General features: G+C 45.0%; 1 pseudogene; it reads left to right on the top strand.

Moving 5' to 3' along the window:
• Positions 1 to 7,346: 7,346 nt before the first annotated feature.
• LOC110305937 lies at positions 7,347 to 14,496 on the top strand (annotated as a pseudogene).
• The last annotated feature ends 2,045 nt before the right edge of the window (positions 14,497 to 16,541 follow it).

The following is a 16,541-nucleotide window of genomic DNA, read 5'->3' as shown; positions in this document are numbered from 1 at the left end:
GGCATCTTTCTCCCTTCTTCTAATAGGGCATTCATAATCTAGTGTCCCTCTTGCTTACAGTAAGTTCATTGGTCCTTGCATAGCCTCTTCTTTTTCTGGTGTTTCCTGTTTCCCTCTGGGAACTCTCTTACTGCTCTCCCTGAGTGCAGCCACTGCTGCCCAGGTCAAACTTTGTTCTGCTTTGCTTCTACAGAGTCATAGTTAGAAACCTTCTGAGCAACCTCCAAGCATTGGAACCTATCCATACTGTTAAACCCTTCAAATTTCTGTAGTTTCTTTCTAGTATCTGGATCTGACTGAATGTTAAAAGCAATATTGGCTGTTTCAGGCCCATTGGGATCTATGGGGGTCAAGCCTTGTTAAGTCTCACAGAGGTGTTTCCAGGAACTTAATAGGTGATTCTTGGGGCTCTTGGATTACTTCACCCACCTTAGACATATTGGTAGGTTTTCTAGGGCTGCCTTCAATCCTCTTAGAAAGGCCTGGAAAAAATTGTTCAGAGCCTCCTTACCTTGGTCAGTGTTGGGGTTCCAGTCAGATTGGGCAGAGGGGGATATCTCTATCTGGGCTGCACTATTCATCAGTGATGCCCTTGTCTAGCCTGAGAGTGGCTGTTTCAGTCTCAAGGCAGATTCTGCTCTATTCCTCTGCCATGATGAGGGTAGCTAACCACAAGCTGTTTAGAACCACTCCAGGTTGGCTGGTGGGTGTTAAAGACAGTCTCAAGGAAGCTAATAAGAGCCTGAGGGTTTTCAGAGAATGGTGGGTTCCAATTACACACATCATTGGTCAAGAAGGAGACATAAGCCACGAAAGGGGAAAGATCAAAACCTCTGGGTCTTGGAGCTCGCTAAGGAGGATGGGGCTCTGTCTCAGAGAAATGCTTCCAAGGGCTTACATAGCCAGAGCCACTCCATGTGTAATGGAGGGTAGAGAGGGCCTGAGGTGGAATAAAATAGATCATCATGACCACAGCAGCCACTCCTCACCCCTTGGGTGTGCATATGTGCAGCACAGTGCAACTATTTTTCCTGTGCCCAGAATAGCCCAGACTAAACTGGGACATATGGGTGGGAAAATTCAGATTCCTCTAATGGGATGGAGATAACAGACAGAGGTTTGGGTTTCTCTGAGCAAGCGAGCTACACCAAGAAGCTTCAGGTCCCCCTCAAGGGGTATAGATCTTAAACCAATGGTGCATGTCTAGCACGAGAGAAATCCATTGTTTAATGCAGGGAAATTGGATGGGGTGGCCCGGGTCTCCAGTCTTCATATTCTAGATAGCCTAAAGCACCTGGGGGTGGGGGGAGTGGGGTCCAGAGAGCTGTCACTGAGCTGTCTAACTCCAAAATATGGCCAATCTATTTCACCGAAGATCCAGAATTTCCCTGGTGAGAGATGGAGACCATAGCCATACTCTTTAGCAAAATCTTCCTTGCAGTACTTTTCTACACACTTCAATAGTATCTTGGGACTGCTCTCCCCCTCCCCACCCTGGCACACATACCCATAACAGCTCCTCTTCTTTCAGCCAACAGAATTGACAAGAATCTAAATAGAGACACAAACAAATAACAATAAAGCAACCAGGGTGGCCACAACACACACACCAAGAAGACAGGGGTTCCAGTGATGTCTCACATGGATCCCAGACACTGGAATTAGGGTTGCATCCAGCCTTTCCTAAGTGTCCTATGCAGAAGATGACTTAAACAGACTTACCTCCAGAGGGGACAGGTCCAGGCAACTTTTTGTAGTTTCTGTGTTCAGGTGGAGCCATCAAGAGCCTCTAGGTCAATGGGAACAGAGGAAAGAGAAGTTCCTGGGGTCCTGGAGTGCCTCAGGATGTGTATCCCCGGGAACTATCCACTTACCATTCTATTTGCCTAGGGGATTCCAGGCCCCCAGTAACCAGGGATCTGAGTCTCTGGAAATCTCCCTGGCACCTCCAGAATGTTTCAAGGTAATTCCTCCAGAGAACAAATGGACACTCTTAAAGCTGACTAGAAAGTCTGTGTTGTTGCCAGTCAGCAACTGCATGGGGAACTTGCCGAAAACATGCAGCCCTGAGTTCCACCATTCTTTTTACAAAAAAATCACATCCTGGTTGACAAACTTTAATTAGCAAGAACAGTTAGCAAGAAGCCAAAAAGCAAGGTTAGTACATTTCTGGACTTTTCTGGACTCTGGAACTATGGATGAGGTTTTGATGGATTTGGCAGGTAGGTGTTGAGTTTGAAGTGTCCTGTTCTAAAGGTCAGAATGGTGCCTCTAACAAGGCATCAGGTGTGCTGAGGTCTTGGGTCTGTTGCAGTAGAAAACATTTGGAGTCTGTGTGGTGGATAAGAGGAATGATCGAGTAAGAAAAGCCAGAAGATCCATAGAGAGGATCTCTGCTGTTGAAGTTTCCTTAGAGACTAAAGATCTTTCCTTAAAGATCCTTCGTACCATGGAGGCCTTCAATGTCTGCGCTGTTCTCTGATCACGTGACCGGGATATCTGTATTTAGCAGTGTAGGCTTCATCTCCTAATAGCAAGATGATTAACCAAGCTCCCAGGAGGATCTAAGGCACTGCCCAGCACAGAACCTGAGTATGCTCGAGTTCAAGATCCTGGCAGGGCCTCCTTGTTTGTCAGAAGACTCCGCACACTCTCCCCCTTTCTCATTTTCCTTCCTTCTTTAGCCTGAGTCCCCTTCATTCCCAAAGTTCTTTAATGGTTACAGAGCCAATCCATGGCATTGTTGACAAACTGCTGCACAAAGCCGAGGAATCCCAGTCTCCAGAGCGTTGATTATAGACACTAAGGTATTAGGATAGAGGAATGTTGGTGGAACAGGAAGAGTGGATTAGAAGACTTGAGAATTCCTTCTACTTTTCAATAAGCATCACCATGGTCCTCGGAAAAGTCGGATTGGAGACTCGTCAGTCCTTCAGCTGATGAACAGTTTTGAGTTCCCACACTCTTCTATAGAAAATTCTTTTTTTTTCCAGTAGGGTGCTTAAATCAGTTGAGCTTTCTGTTCCTGAGGTCCTCTGGAGAGACTGGAGACATGGCACAGGGACTGTGTCTATACTATATTCTCACAATTCCCAAAAGTACCACCCCTCTGTCTGCCAGGTGGAGACTAAATTTGAGTGACATGTGAGACTTCCAGTGGTTACAGTGAGACCAAGACAAAGCACACATCCATAAACACATACACTGGGTCCTTATCTGTTTACACCAGAAGCTCTCATAAATAGCATATGCTGACAGTCATGATGATTATAGTCGCCTCAGGAAACAAACAGACTCGTGAATAAAACTAGGATTTATAGAGTCCAAACAACTGTTATTTCTCAGACACCTCATAATGAGATTTGTTATTTGGTAACCAACGACCTTTCAGTGTGAACTGGCTCCTCAGAGTTCTTGGAATTGAACAAAGTGCTTTCCCAGAGTCCACTGGGGTGGCTCTGGACAGCTGTGTTTGCCCAACCATTTGATGTCACGTCTCTATTTAGTTCATGGTCATATCTGAGAAGAGAAAAACAAAACAGTGGCAAACTTCAGATGTAAGTATGATATGCCAGTGAAAATGGCTTGTTGGTTTAACCATTATGCCCCACGGCATCAGTGGTAGGCAGAAAAGGGAGGCTGGGCTAAGACTTGAGATCTGTGTGTGTAAATCAAAGCTGTTATGGTCTTGTAAGGTTGGTATGCACATCCTTCATGCTCTTCTGGAGAGCCTGTGCTTGGGCTGACTATAAGGAGGGGAGCCAGTAAAGGAGCAGAGTAGCCCAAGGGGGGAATAATGCATCCTCAGAAAGGGGAAAAAAACATCCAAAGTGATGATGTGGTACAGTAATGAGTCTGGAGTGTATTTGGAGAACAGTCTCTCAGTGCTGGTCTGCATCTAAGGTCATTTTACTGCTACACTGTTTATCATAGCTTATCATTCTGTGCAATGGGTAGAAGCCATTGATGCTAAGAACCTCAGGAATTTTCTGAACTTAGAGACCAAAAAACTTTCCAGAAGACACTGGCTTTGTCTACAAAATTTTCTAAATGTCTTTTGTGAAATTTGTACAAATTTCACAAAATTTCTCCAAATTCCTTTGAAATGTGCTAACAGTGCCTTGGACAATTTATACCCCATGGAATCTTGGGGAGTTGGCAAATTTTAACAATTCTCTTCATAGGAGTTATGAAGATTAGATCTTGACAAGTTGACAAAAACTAGTGTCGCCTGGGAAGAAGGACCCTCGGTTGAGGAGTTACCTTTATCAGATTGGTTTGTGAGCATGTGGGTGGGTGGGCATTTTCCTGATTATTGAGCATGTCGGTGGGGCATTTTCCTGATTATTGATTGATGGGTTAGGGCACAGCTCATGGGACAGGTCTTTCTGGATCGTAAAAGAAAGCAGTCCGAGTAAGTCACAGGGAACAAGCCAGTCAGCAGTGTTTCTTCATGGCCTTTGCTTCACTTCCGGCCTACAGGTTCCTGACTTGAGTTGCTTCCCTGGCTTCCTTCAAAGATGGATTGATTGTAAGACCTAAGCTACAAAAAGATCCTTTATTCCGAAGTTGCGTTTTGACAATTGTTTTATGGCAGCGAGAGAAAGCAAACTGGGACAGGAACAAGTGAATTTGACAAACTGAAATTATGAACCAAATTTTAAAACTTTAGATTGAGCTTTTCTCTATCGCTACCATTGATAACAAAACCAAAGATATGCGGTGCATCCCTAATAAGTAAGGAAACTTCCATGCCAGAGACTTAGGTAAAAATAGAATCTATTCTAAGCCTGTCAGGTTCAGCCTATTACTGTGAAGATAAATTTGCTGCAAACACACAGGATTGGTACCTCCTGGGCAATGAGAGCCAGCGCTCCTGTGGATGGGGGAGCCTGACAGGAGGCTTACAGAGAAAGGCCTTGAGCCTGGAAGAGGAACCTGGAGGTGTTCCAAGCCAGGGCTGTGTGAGCAAGAACACATGGGTCCCTGCCAGGAAAGAATGAGTGAAGGAGTCTCTCTTCAGGGCAGCACAAATGAGAGTCAACAGACCCCACTGCAGGAGTCAAAGCTGTGCTTTCCCCTCTTCCCCCTCCCCCCATTTTCTTAGCCTCCTTAGTTGTGACCTGACCTTGATCCCTTCCTGAGATTATCCTTGCCCAGAGTTACAGATAACATTTCCCAACCTCCTTGTATGATGAGGCCTGAGCATCTGGCTGGGTTCTAGACATTCTGTAGAATTGAGGCTAAGCCTAACTTTAACACATGGCTTTAGGGCCATCCCAGATCCTAACTATGGTGGAGGCTGGTGGTCTAGTAGTCAACTAACAGGTGACCTGATAATGCGGATCATTTATTGATGTTAACAGAGGGGAAAAGGAAGAGGAACTCGGGTCATTGCAGTGCCTACATGTAGCCGAGACTGTTTGTCTACAGACTTGTTGCACATGGGAGAGAACTGTAAAGGATTTTCTAATATATATATATTATATATATATGTAATTTTTCTATCACTCATATCCCATATGAAGAATAGCTAGATTACAGTAGGACTCAGAGTCCAGGAGAAGTTGTTAAAATTTAGCCCTCTAGAGAGTAGAAACCCCACAAGATTATGTTGGAGGCATCCACCACATTCTAAACTCTGCATTAGATGCTAGAAGAACATCAGAGAAGACCATACAGAGCTGGTTTGTGGCTCATTGCAATTACAAGTATCCTTTATGTAGTAAGATGCATGTGCCACTTTGGCAATTATAAACTATTAGAGAAATAGCCACTGCCAGAGAACACCTAAACTGGGCCATGCTCACGAGCGCTTCGGCTGAATGCAGGGAACCAGAACAGTCTAAGGCAGAATTTAATTATCTTTAACGCCCATTTAAAATTAAACCTGAGCCAGGTGTGGTAGCTCATGCCTGTGATCTCAGCACTTGGGAGTCGGAGGCATGAGTTTGTCATGAATGTGAGACTTTGTCTCAAAAGCAAGCAAACAAATAACAAAAATTAAGGGAGCCAATATAACCTCCCACACGTGTACCGGAATCTAACTCCCCTTTACCACATATGTATGAGAATACATACCTCTCATGCCTCTCCCACATGTACTAGATGTTTACGTCAAAGCTAGGGAGGCCACCCCAAAGCACACTTTGAGAAACAGGACTGCCAGCTGTCCTAAAAATTTTTCTCGTTTATTTGAACCGCAAGATGAATAATGCCTCCAGCCCGCCCCCCACTCCCCGAATTAACTTGGGAGATATTTGTTGTTCAAATGTTCAGATGGGTCTGTTCCAAAATGGGTCCATTACATCTCTAAGTACTCCCTTGCTAGGAGTATTTTCTTGTATAGATTATAAAGATGATGCTTATGAAAATAACTGCAATATCAGCAATTTTTTAAAAAGTGTTCTGGATATGTCAGAAACTTGGCAAGAATGTTAGGTGAGTTATGTTACACATTAGAATGCTGACAGGAACTCAGTCCAGGGAACAACACTCTTTTAGTCTCCATATTTCATTTGAGGAAACAGCATCAGAGAAGCTAACACGCTGAAGGTCACAGACAGCTCGACATCAGCTGCATGGGTTTAGGAACATTCTTGACTAAGCCCTCTAGGCACACTACTTGTAGTTGAGTGCTTTATGAAAACAAATGTAAATTCCATGATTACAGTAATATCTATCTCTATATCTATCTATCTATCTATCTATCTATCTATCTATCTATCTATCTATCGACACACTGCCAATCTGAGGCTAACCAAGGCAGGTATGTGCCTCAGGTTCAGGCCTCTTTCTGCTCCTTCAGCTGTCTAGCTAACCAAGCCATCCCCTTTCCAAAAGCTTGGGTTTAGACGTCTCTGTCTATTGGCTTCTTGTGATTCTCTGCGCCTGAAACTTCATTCTGCTCTCAGGATCAGATCAGAGTCTGAATCTAATTCACCATCTACAGAACACTAAACGTATGTCTCTGCTTCCTTGTTTCAAGCCTACAGTTGTCTGGTGCAGACCAAACAATATAACTGTATGTCTGTATGCTTGTGTGCGTGTGTGTGTGTGTGTGTGTGTGTGTTCGTGTATTCATGCATGCATGTATGCATGTGTGCTGGAAGGAGGAAGGATAAAAGATAGCCTGGAAGCACAGGCCCAGCTTCTGCTGTGGTGTTGGAGTATATGTTGCTCCATCTTTGCTGAGCTCCAATTGAGCTTCTTCCTTCCCAGGTAGTCTAACCAATGATCTCTATTGGTGCTTCTAGCTACTCCAGTGATCATCTGTGACCTAGTGTAGGAGGGAAGGTGTTTGCCCTTGGGTTCCATCCAACCTGTGGACGTCTTAGAGGGTAATCATGCAGGTGAGATGTTATCCAAGGAAGCCCCACCACCACTTCTCCCAGCACATAACCCTCAACTCTAACTCAAAGTTGAAGAGGTGCAACAAAGCAGCTTGTTTTGAATCTGCGGGAGACAAATCACTGCATGTCAGAGGCATCACCCAGTGGTGCTGACACTCAAAGAGAGGCATGGAGTCTTGTGGGCAGTGCATTTAGGAGAAAGGGGGCTGGTGTCAATATTGCTCTTGATTGGCTGGTTCACCTTGCAATGTGCTTAGGGCTTTTGTCTTTTTGATGATCAAAGTCTTTGTCTAATTTAGTCCAGATTCTCCCATCTTGCCAATGTTGGTAGAAAAGGAGAAAGAGAAAGAGAGTGATCCAAGCCCTCAAAGCAACTGGGGATGGAAGTGCTAATGGTAAACACTGGTCCAGAGCATCGGGATCTTTGGGCTTCCAGCCCTGAGTTCTGCCCATTGACTTTGAGGCCTTAGGAAAGCCACTCCAACTTCTTGAACCTCATTTCATGTGTGTGTGTGTGTGTGTGGTGACATATATATATATATATATATATATATATATATATATATATATAGAGAGAGAGAGAGAGAGAGAGAGAGAGAGAGCTGTGAGTGGCTACTATAAACTTGATTCTGATTTTTCCCCTTCTAGTTTATTGTGTATCCTTCTCATTCCAGAAACTGTGTCACCAGAAGAAGCAAGGGTCCCCCTTTCAGGTTCCTGTGTCACTGAGGGAGACAGGTCATAAACCAAGATATAAATACATGGCTGAAAGGTCAGAATGGGTGAGCACCACCAAGGGAGCCCAAGCAAGACAACAAACAGATGGTGTGGTAAGCCAGTGTGGTTGGAGCAGAGCTCCAGGACACACAAAGGGCAGTAGTGTGAGCGGAAGAGCATCCAGGCCAGCTGGAGAGCATGCCCACAGCCTACAGCTCCCAGCAAGCCAGTCAAGGGCATTGGGACACAGTCACTGGGACGAAGAACCTCAAGGGCAGGAACTGGGCTGATGGGCAGAAAGATGCTATCCATTGGAAGTGTGAGCCTCACTCTAGCTCTCAGAGTTGTATTTCGGGGTAGTCTGTGGGTAACAGGAAACTAATATCTGTGCTTCTCCTGCCTGCTTCCCTCTCTGGTGGGGAGAGGAGCAGATGGGTATAGCAAGTCCCCCAGAGAACACGTCAAGTTGGTGACAAAAGAACGGGAAGGAACACACTCCAGTTCATCTTGAGCATTCTCATTCACAGAATTGAAGGAAGAGAACTGTGTGTCCTCTCTCTTTTCCTTCCCCTGGAGGCGAGATGGAGAGAGAGAGAGGCAATGCCAATGCCTGGGATTTGTCTCACAACTTACTTCAAAAATATTTGCAAAGCTGGTGAGTGGTAACGAGAAAACTATCATCACGTGAGCCACTCAGAGTCATTCTTTCAATACAGTGTTAGAAAGCAAAATCACTACCCACAAATTTCTCCGCCAGTGGCTGGGGTGGCTTAGGCAGCGGGCATGTCATTTCCAGGAGGGGATGGCCAGTTGCACTGGCAAACAACAAATAACAGAAGTGATATTTTGATTGATAAGACAGGAAGACAAGAAGCCTGGAGCAACGACCCCAACATGAAGGGCAAATGCTAACCGTCAGCTGCGCCTAGCTATGCTCCTGAGCTGGGACCCATTGGAAGAGGATAAGCTTTCCCTCCACCTGAACTTATACCAAGCAGGAGATGTGGTGTGGACTGTACCATCTCTCCACAGCTCTCCTTTCCTGGAGGCCTAGAAAGGAGGGGCAGTGGGGCACAGGGAGGAGAGCTGTGGCAGAGGGAGGGCTTTCTTCCTAATTATGTACTATCTGAGGCTTGGATCTGTGTGGTAATAATGAGATCTTTGGTCATCCTGAAAATTCTTACAGCATTTGTCTGAGGTAGCTGCTCTCCCAGAGGGACTCCAGGCAGACCACGCTGTTTCTAACACTTTCTGACTCAAAACCTTCCAAAAGCAGCCTGACCCTCCTGCTAGTCTCCATCATCTGCTGCTCACAGCTCCTCCTGTTTTCTCTTATTTAAGTAAGTCAAACACATGCTTACCTTGGGTTCCCTTTTCTGGGACAGTCTCTCTCAGACTTGAGCCCTCTCTATTCTTTTATCCAGCAGTGCTATAGCTGAGTCCCACTTGAGTCTCCCTGGTGCTGCTAGATCGTTTCTCACTCCCCTTAAGATGTTGGTTATCCTTCCTCCATAGCATGTAAGCATGGAAGGCCAAGAAGTCACTCTGTCCAGTCCTCACCATGCCCTGCATAGCATACAGTTGGCATTCTAAAGATGTTTTCTAGAGCAATGCTTTGGTGTGTGTGCAGAGGCCTACTTGCTGAGATGTCCACATCTCTAGCACATGCTTAGCATATATATGTATATGTTTATGTATATGTATACACACACACAAACACACACGCATATACCACAGGTCTCATTTGCATTGATGCTATCTCCTCACTGTGTGCCTGCGCATGCGCATGTGAATGCATTCGTGTGTGTTAAGAATATTTTAATAAAAGTGCTACTTTATTTCCTGAGATTACAAAAATCATCGTGTCTGCAGAAATCTTTCCAGCCAGCAAATAGAAGAAAATGGAACGTCAGACTTGTAAGGGGGCTCCTGGTGTTCAGGGAGGCAGCTGGACGGTTTCTGTAGTCTTGGCCTGCCCAGCACAAAGGGAACATGGGCCAGGATGAGCTGGCCTCTGAGCAGTGCTGTGGGTGGGTCTGTACCAGGAACTCCACCAGAGCTGGTGGTAACAGGAACTATATAACACAGGCCCTTGGATCTCATGCCTCCTACACAGCTGCTGGGCCTCAGGCTGAGAGAATAGAGTTGGATATCTGTTTGCTGGCATGTTTGGAGTTTGTGTCTCCATGGGACAGCTAAAGGTCATGGAGAGTCCTAAAGGCATCCTCTTCACATGACCATCCCCCCACCCCCCACCTCTAGTTTGAAACACTCAAGTTGTGGGAGACTCAGCTCTTGGCTTGTTTTAGCTCTGCTTCCATTTTCAAGGTCTCCAACTTCTCTGAGTGTGGTGGCTCATGACTGTATTTCCAGCACTCAGAAGTGAGGCAAGAGGATCAAGGGTTCGAAGCCAGCCTGAACTGTGTAATGCCAAGCTGTAAATAAATAGACTTACTCAAAAAAAAAATGTATTTTAACACTGTTCCTACAGGATTAAGAGTATAAAGCACCAATGAAATACTTTAAGGGCTTAAGCAAGCAAAGTAACTTGTAACACAAGAACAGCGTAATACAAGTATGTGATTCACAAAGGCAACTGAACCATGATTGATAGTGCACTTTCAATAGTGGGATCTGAGTTTTGAACTTCAAATGAATGGTAATTTGATTCCCCTTGGTTTATGTTTGTCAGCCACTGTGTGCCTCATTAGTCATAGCTTTGGACACATACCCTTAAGGTTCTTTATGCCTTGGAGGTGGGCCCTGCCCTGGCTTGGAAGGAAGCCACTTACAATGCAATGATCTGGTTCTCTTCCTCTACCTGCTGAGATAACCCCCACTGCCCTCTCCCTAGCTTTGTTCTCCTACTCCTGGCTCATCAAGCATCCTCCTGCCCTCTGTCTTCTCTCCTCTGTGTCCTGCTTGCTCTTTGTCAGAGGGTGGGCATGCTACTGGACAGCCAAAGGCGGCTGCTATTTACAGTTGTGAGCTCCACGGTCAGGCCTTAAGCCTGTGTGCTCTTGTCTCATGAATCTAGAGGGCACTAGGCCGGCATGACTCTTCTGACTGTCGTGAATGCTCTGTCACTGTAATGGCTGCCATGCTCTATTCTCCACGTGTGACAGAGGGAAATGAGAACAGAAACAGTCCCTGGGCATCCTATGGGGCAGGTACAACTATCCTCCTAAGGTTGGAATCCAAAGCACAAAGCTGGCAGACTTACCCAATTTGGCATCTCTGATGAGCCAGATCACCCCCATGGTGGTTTGAATAAAAATGACTCCTAAATGCTCATATATTTAAATACTTGGTCACCAGTTGTTGAAACTGTTTGTGAAGTATTAGGAGGTGTGGCCTTGTTGGAGAAGGTGTCACTGGAGGGTTGAGCATTGAGGTTTCAGGATCCCACACCATTCCCAATTAGCTCTCTCAGCGTCTCTGCTGTGCCTCAAGATGTAAGCTCCTGCCCTGTGCCTGCCTTTCTATTGCCATGCTCCAGGCTCTGGAGGTCGTAAACCTCTGAAGCTGTAAGCCCTAGGTTAAAGGCTCTCTTTTATAAATTGCCTTGGTCATGGTGTTTTATTCCAACAATAGAAAAGTAACTAAAATACCCCAGACAGGTAGGGGATCTGACCCTAGGCATAAGACTTTTGACCACTATGATTCTGTCTTGGATCTTTTGGCCTGCCATAAAAATAAAAATAAAAAAAAATCACAGACTGAGCAGCTTGTAAACAATTTTATTTTTCATAGTTTTGGAGGCTGGCTGTCTAACACCAAGATGCCAGCACATTTGGTATCCAGTGAAGGTCCATTTCTGGCTAATAGAGGGCCATCTTTGAGGTGTAACTTACTCTCAAGCCTCTCCTGTAAGTGCACTATCCGACATGAGAGGACCACAACTTCCCAAAGGCTCCATCTCAAATAATCTCACAGGGAACCAGATTCCGAGCTATCAATTTGGGGGAACAGATAACACTCAGACAATAGCAATATATCTCTAAGAGTTTAGAAGCCTAATACATTTTTAAGCTAGGATAGTAGCTAGCAGGGGTTAGAAACCAGGTGGCCTGACAGATCCCAGGAAAGAGGCCAGTTCTCCTTCATTCTCTCTTCATGAGACACCCCAAATTGCTCTGGGCTTTGATCCCTTAAAGGCTTGATGCTGCCTTAGAAGGTTGCTCTGCACATGCCTGTTGCTTTTTTGAGAGGCACCAGACTGGCTTTTAACACAGATGTTCCAAGTACTTTGAGAAGCACTAGAGGGACCCAATTTGCATTTTAGGTAGAGAATTCTTGCAGCTGATAGATGGGAATAGACAGGAGGCCTGGATTCAGAGACCCCAACTGGGGAGTCACATTGGTAATTCAGGTGAGAGATACTGATTGGTCTGATTGTGAATAGAATAAAAATTGTGAATAGAAGGAGGAGGAAGAGAGATGAAGAAGAAGGAAGGAGAAGCAAGAAAAGAGGTGGTGTGAGAAAGTTCTAGATCGAAGTAGTGCTAGGTTTTTGCCAAATCTGCCAATAACAGTTGCCTGTATGAATATGGCAAGTTTTGCAGTCAGATTGTGAACAGAGAGAAATAACTTCCCAATAAGTTACCATTGAGCCTGGGCATGTACCAGAGTCAATTAGAAGATTGTTAGAGATCAGGTGCTGCATGGTCCTGGTGGTCCATATCTGTAATCTTAGAACTCAGAGAGGCCCAGGCAAGGGTTTAAGGTCAGCCTGAGCTATGAAGAGAGACGCTGTCTCAAAACAAACACCCCCACCCAAACACTGCCAATTTTGAGGCCACAATCAGAAGCCGTAGTCATGTGGAATACAGAACAGTGTGGGTTGGCTTGGGTGTGATGTGTAGGACGTATTTAGATGGAGGATGGTTTTGAAAATGGAGGAGAATACTATAGGTGAGTTAGGTAGTGGAGACAGCACAGTAATACAAGACAATGACCTGGCCACTCAGGCAGCCTTTGGAGGAACAGATCATGGTAGAGATGAGGTGTTGGGTTATAGCCATGTCTCTCTGGCTTTGAAATTGTTCCTTCCTTAGGCTGTACAATGACTCTAGGAGAGATGCTGTCTTGGAGTAGTTTCATCTGAGTTACAGTGGGTGGAAGTAAATATACATTATTTACAAAATGCGGAACCGGCAAGATGTCCCAATGAGTACAGGTATACACCCACCAAGCCTGACCACCTGACCTTGATCCCCAGAAGTCACTTGGTGGAGGGAGAACACTGACTCCTGCAACTCATCCTGGCATGCAGGTATGCTTATACACAAGCACACATATACAAACAAGAACAATGGTAGGTCACACTTACCGATCATGAACAATGTACTTTCCTGGATCACAGAATGTTTAAAAAAAATGTTAAGCTTAATTTAAAAAAAAAATTCCCTCTAGGTTTGGCTGCCCCTTTGATGGCTGGTCATATGGTGAGATTCCAGGCAAAGAGACTGTTCTAGCAGCCTGTGTCTATGATCATATCAGGATCAAGCCACATGTTACCCTCTATCCCACATCTCTTGGCCAGTTACAAAGGTATTCCCTGATCCAATAATGGCTATATACCCCTCAATATGAACCAGTAGATGAAGTTGTTATTGATGCCTATGGGGCAGTTGAAAATTATTATGATTAATAAGGATTATGACTCCCTAGGCTACTTTGTGCCCATCATGATTGTGGCATTCCTCAATAAAGGAGGAGGAGGAGGAAGAGGAGGAGGAGGAGGAGTCCTTCCTATCAGCATAGCTCATTCAGTAGCTTAATTCTGGAGCCTGGAGGTTTCTGAGTGTCCCAGTGTTATCCAGCTGATAGAGGTCTGTGCCACTTCAATTTAACTATCATATCAAGGTGACCTCAGTGTTTGTGCATAGGAACCAGAACCTAAGGACATATCTAGACAAGGCACTGTTTGAGACCATCATGGATCGGATGTGTATATCTGGCATATGAATTTCATCATTTACTGAGACCTGAACCCAACCCAGAGAAACTTCTTGTAGGAATCAGTGGGACTGTCAAGTTGGCCAACTTTGGCCTAGCCAGAATCTATAGCTACCAGATGGCCCTTACACATGTGGTGTTGCACTCTGGCAGCGTGCCATTGTAGTGCTGTGTCAGCTGTATCTTTGCAGAGATGGTTCATGGAAAGCCTCTCTTCTGTGGAGACTCTGAAGCTGACTATTGGGAAAAGACTTCTGTCTGATTAGACTGCATCCAGAGAATGACTGGTCTCTAGATGTATCTCTCTACCCAAGTCTTTTCCCCTAGATGGCTTCAACCAGTGCAGTGGTTGCTACAGGGGACAGAGGAGTCTAGAACACTGCTGCTGTGGGAAATGCTAACTATTAAGCCATGGATGAATCTTTGCTTCCAATTCCTGCAGAACTCTCCCCTACACACGGAATAAAGCAGCTACCTTCCCACTTCCTTACACTTGAACTGGAGTTAAGTCCAAAGACGATCTCTACTGTCCTCTAAAGCTGGGGTATAGGCTTTGATATTTTTAAAACCTACTTTTAATGAGACTTATCAAGCGCTTTGACCCCTCCCCCTAGTCTACCGTCCAAAGGTAGGGGAGAAAAGATAGTAAATAAGACAAGGGAGTATGGACCCGTTTAGAAGTAGTTCCTTGGGGCGATTCCAATCTCTCTTTGTCAGGATACCAACAGTCCAGTTCAGTAGTGTCAGGATAGCAAACTGAATCAGCAGCAGTGGCACCATCTAGCAGACACTGCCAGTCCTCTGCCCCCAATCAGCACAAGTTAGTGCCAGCGACCAGGACCAGCCAAGATGCCAGAGGCCAGAAGTTCTCTGCAGTGCCTCTCTCAGTGAATCGATAATTAGCGAAGATGAAGATGCAAGACCAGTGAAGCATTGCAAAGCCAGCTATGCGAGCGTGCCATCACTGTTCATTGAGTCCCACTTATACTCTCTCCAAATATCATGTGTCCTCCTATGGGTCTTGCCTCAGCAAAACATCACACGAGTCTATATCATCTGACATATCCAGAAACTTCTGCTTCACAGAGGGAGGCCTCCTCCATCTTTTTACAGAGAATATCTTAAGCTTTAAATGACATTGCTACCCCTCCCTTCAAGGCTTACTGCCTATCTCTTCATCCCTCCCTACTTTATATCTGGATTTTTTTTTTTTTTTTGGTTTTAAGGTGTTTATTGTAGAAAGGCAGAGAGAGAGTGAAACGTGTAGAGAAGTAGAGGGTGGCCGTGGCCACATGGAAGGGGGAGGGAAGGGAGGGGGAAGGGAGGGTGAGAGTAAGAGCAAGAGGTTAAGAGAGATAAGAGAGTAAGAGAGCAAGAGGGTAAGAGAGGCAAAAGCTGGATCTTTTTTTTTTAAATATAAAACAAAATAAAAGGAGACAAAAAAAAAAAAACCAAATTCAGGTATCTGGGTATGCTGGCATATGCCTACAATCCTGATATCCAGGAGGCAGAGGCAGGAAGATTGTGTTTGAGGTCTGTTTGAACTACATATCAACTGTCTCAAAAATTACTACAGCCAGCTCCAGAAGAAAGGAAATTGTTAGCCAATACAGATGCTAGCATGAATTTAAAGCACAACTCTCAAATTATCCCATCCAAGGGAACTGGGGTGTATACTCTGATTCTTGGGCATCATCACTGGGTAACAGGTGAGGCATATTAACTCCTTGGGATGTCTGTTCTTCTATTTACTCCATAGTAGCTTACAAAGTCCTGGGCAAGGAGCCTTGTTCACTAAGATACAGATACTGGCTTTTGATGAGCAGAATGCCCTGGATGGATTGGATCTAGTCAAAGATCCAAAGAGACTCTGTGTAAAAAAGGCAGCATGCACCAGTAATGCTTTTTGTCAAGGATCCTGATCTGGGCCAATGGGTGTCAAGCAGTAAAGCAGCAAAGGGCATGGGGTTCCATGTTCCTTCCCATCTAGAGAAAGAGAAAGCCAATTGGGTGAGTGGAGATGGGTGCCTTTGTATTCTAAAGGTGCCAGGTGTGCCGGGTGTGCCAGGTGTATTTTGCCTCTGGAAATAAGACATCAGTATTGCTAGCCATTGCTGTACGAGGGGGAAGGTTTTTATTTGTAAATGATTGATTTTGTTTGCTGCTTGTTGTTCTTTGTTGTGTCTATCTATAAAGCTGAAGAATACTTCACACTGAGCAGGGCCCCAGGGTTTGTTTTAGTTCTTTACTTTAGATTAGCACATTTATATGGTAATTTATTCTCATAGCTTTTCACTATTGCTTTTTTTCAATGGGTATCTTTCCTCAGGGAATTAAGTGCTATCTTAGTCAGTACTGCTTACTATTCTGAGACACTGTAGAATCAGTGGCTCAGACAATACAAATGTATTTCTTCCAGTTCAGGAAAAGAAGTCTAGGATCTGCAAGTGGCTTCTGTGTTGGCCAAGAGCCTCCTCCTGGTTTACAGGTGACCATCTTCCCATTGTGTCC

This window comes from Mus caroli, chromosome 2 (assembly GCF_900094665.2).
Source record: "Mus caroli chromosome 2, CAROLI_EIJ_v1.1, whole genome shotgun sequence".
Lineage (NCBI taxonomy): Eukaryota > Metazoa > Chordata > Mammalia > Rodentia > Muridae > Mus > Mus caroli.
The sequence above is the reverse complement of the archived record's forward strand: the minus strand, read 5'-3'. Positions and strand labels throughout refer to the sequence as shown.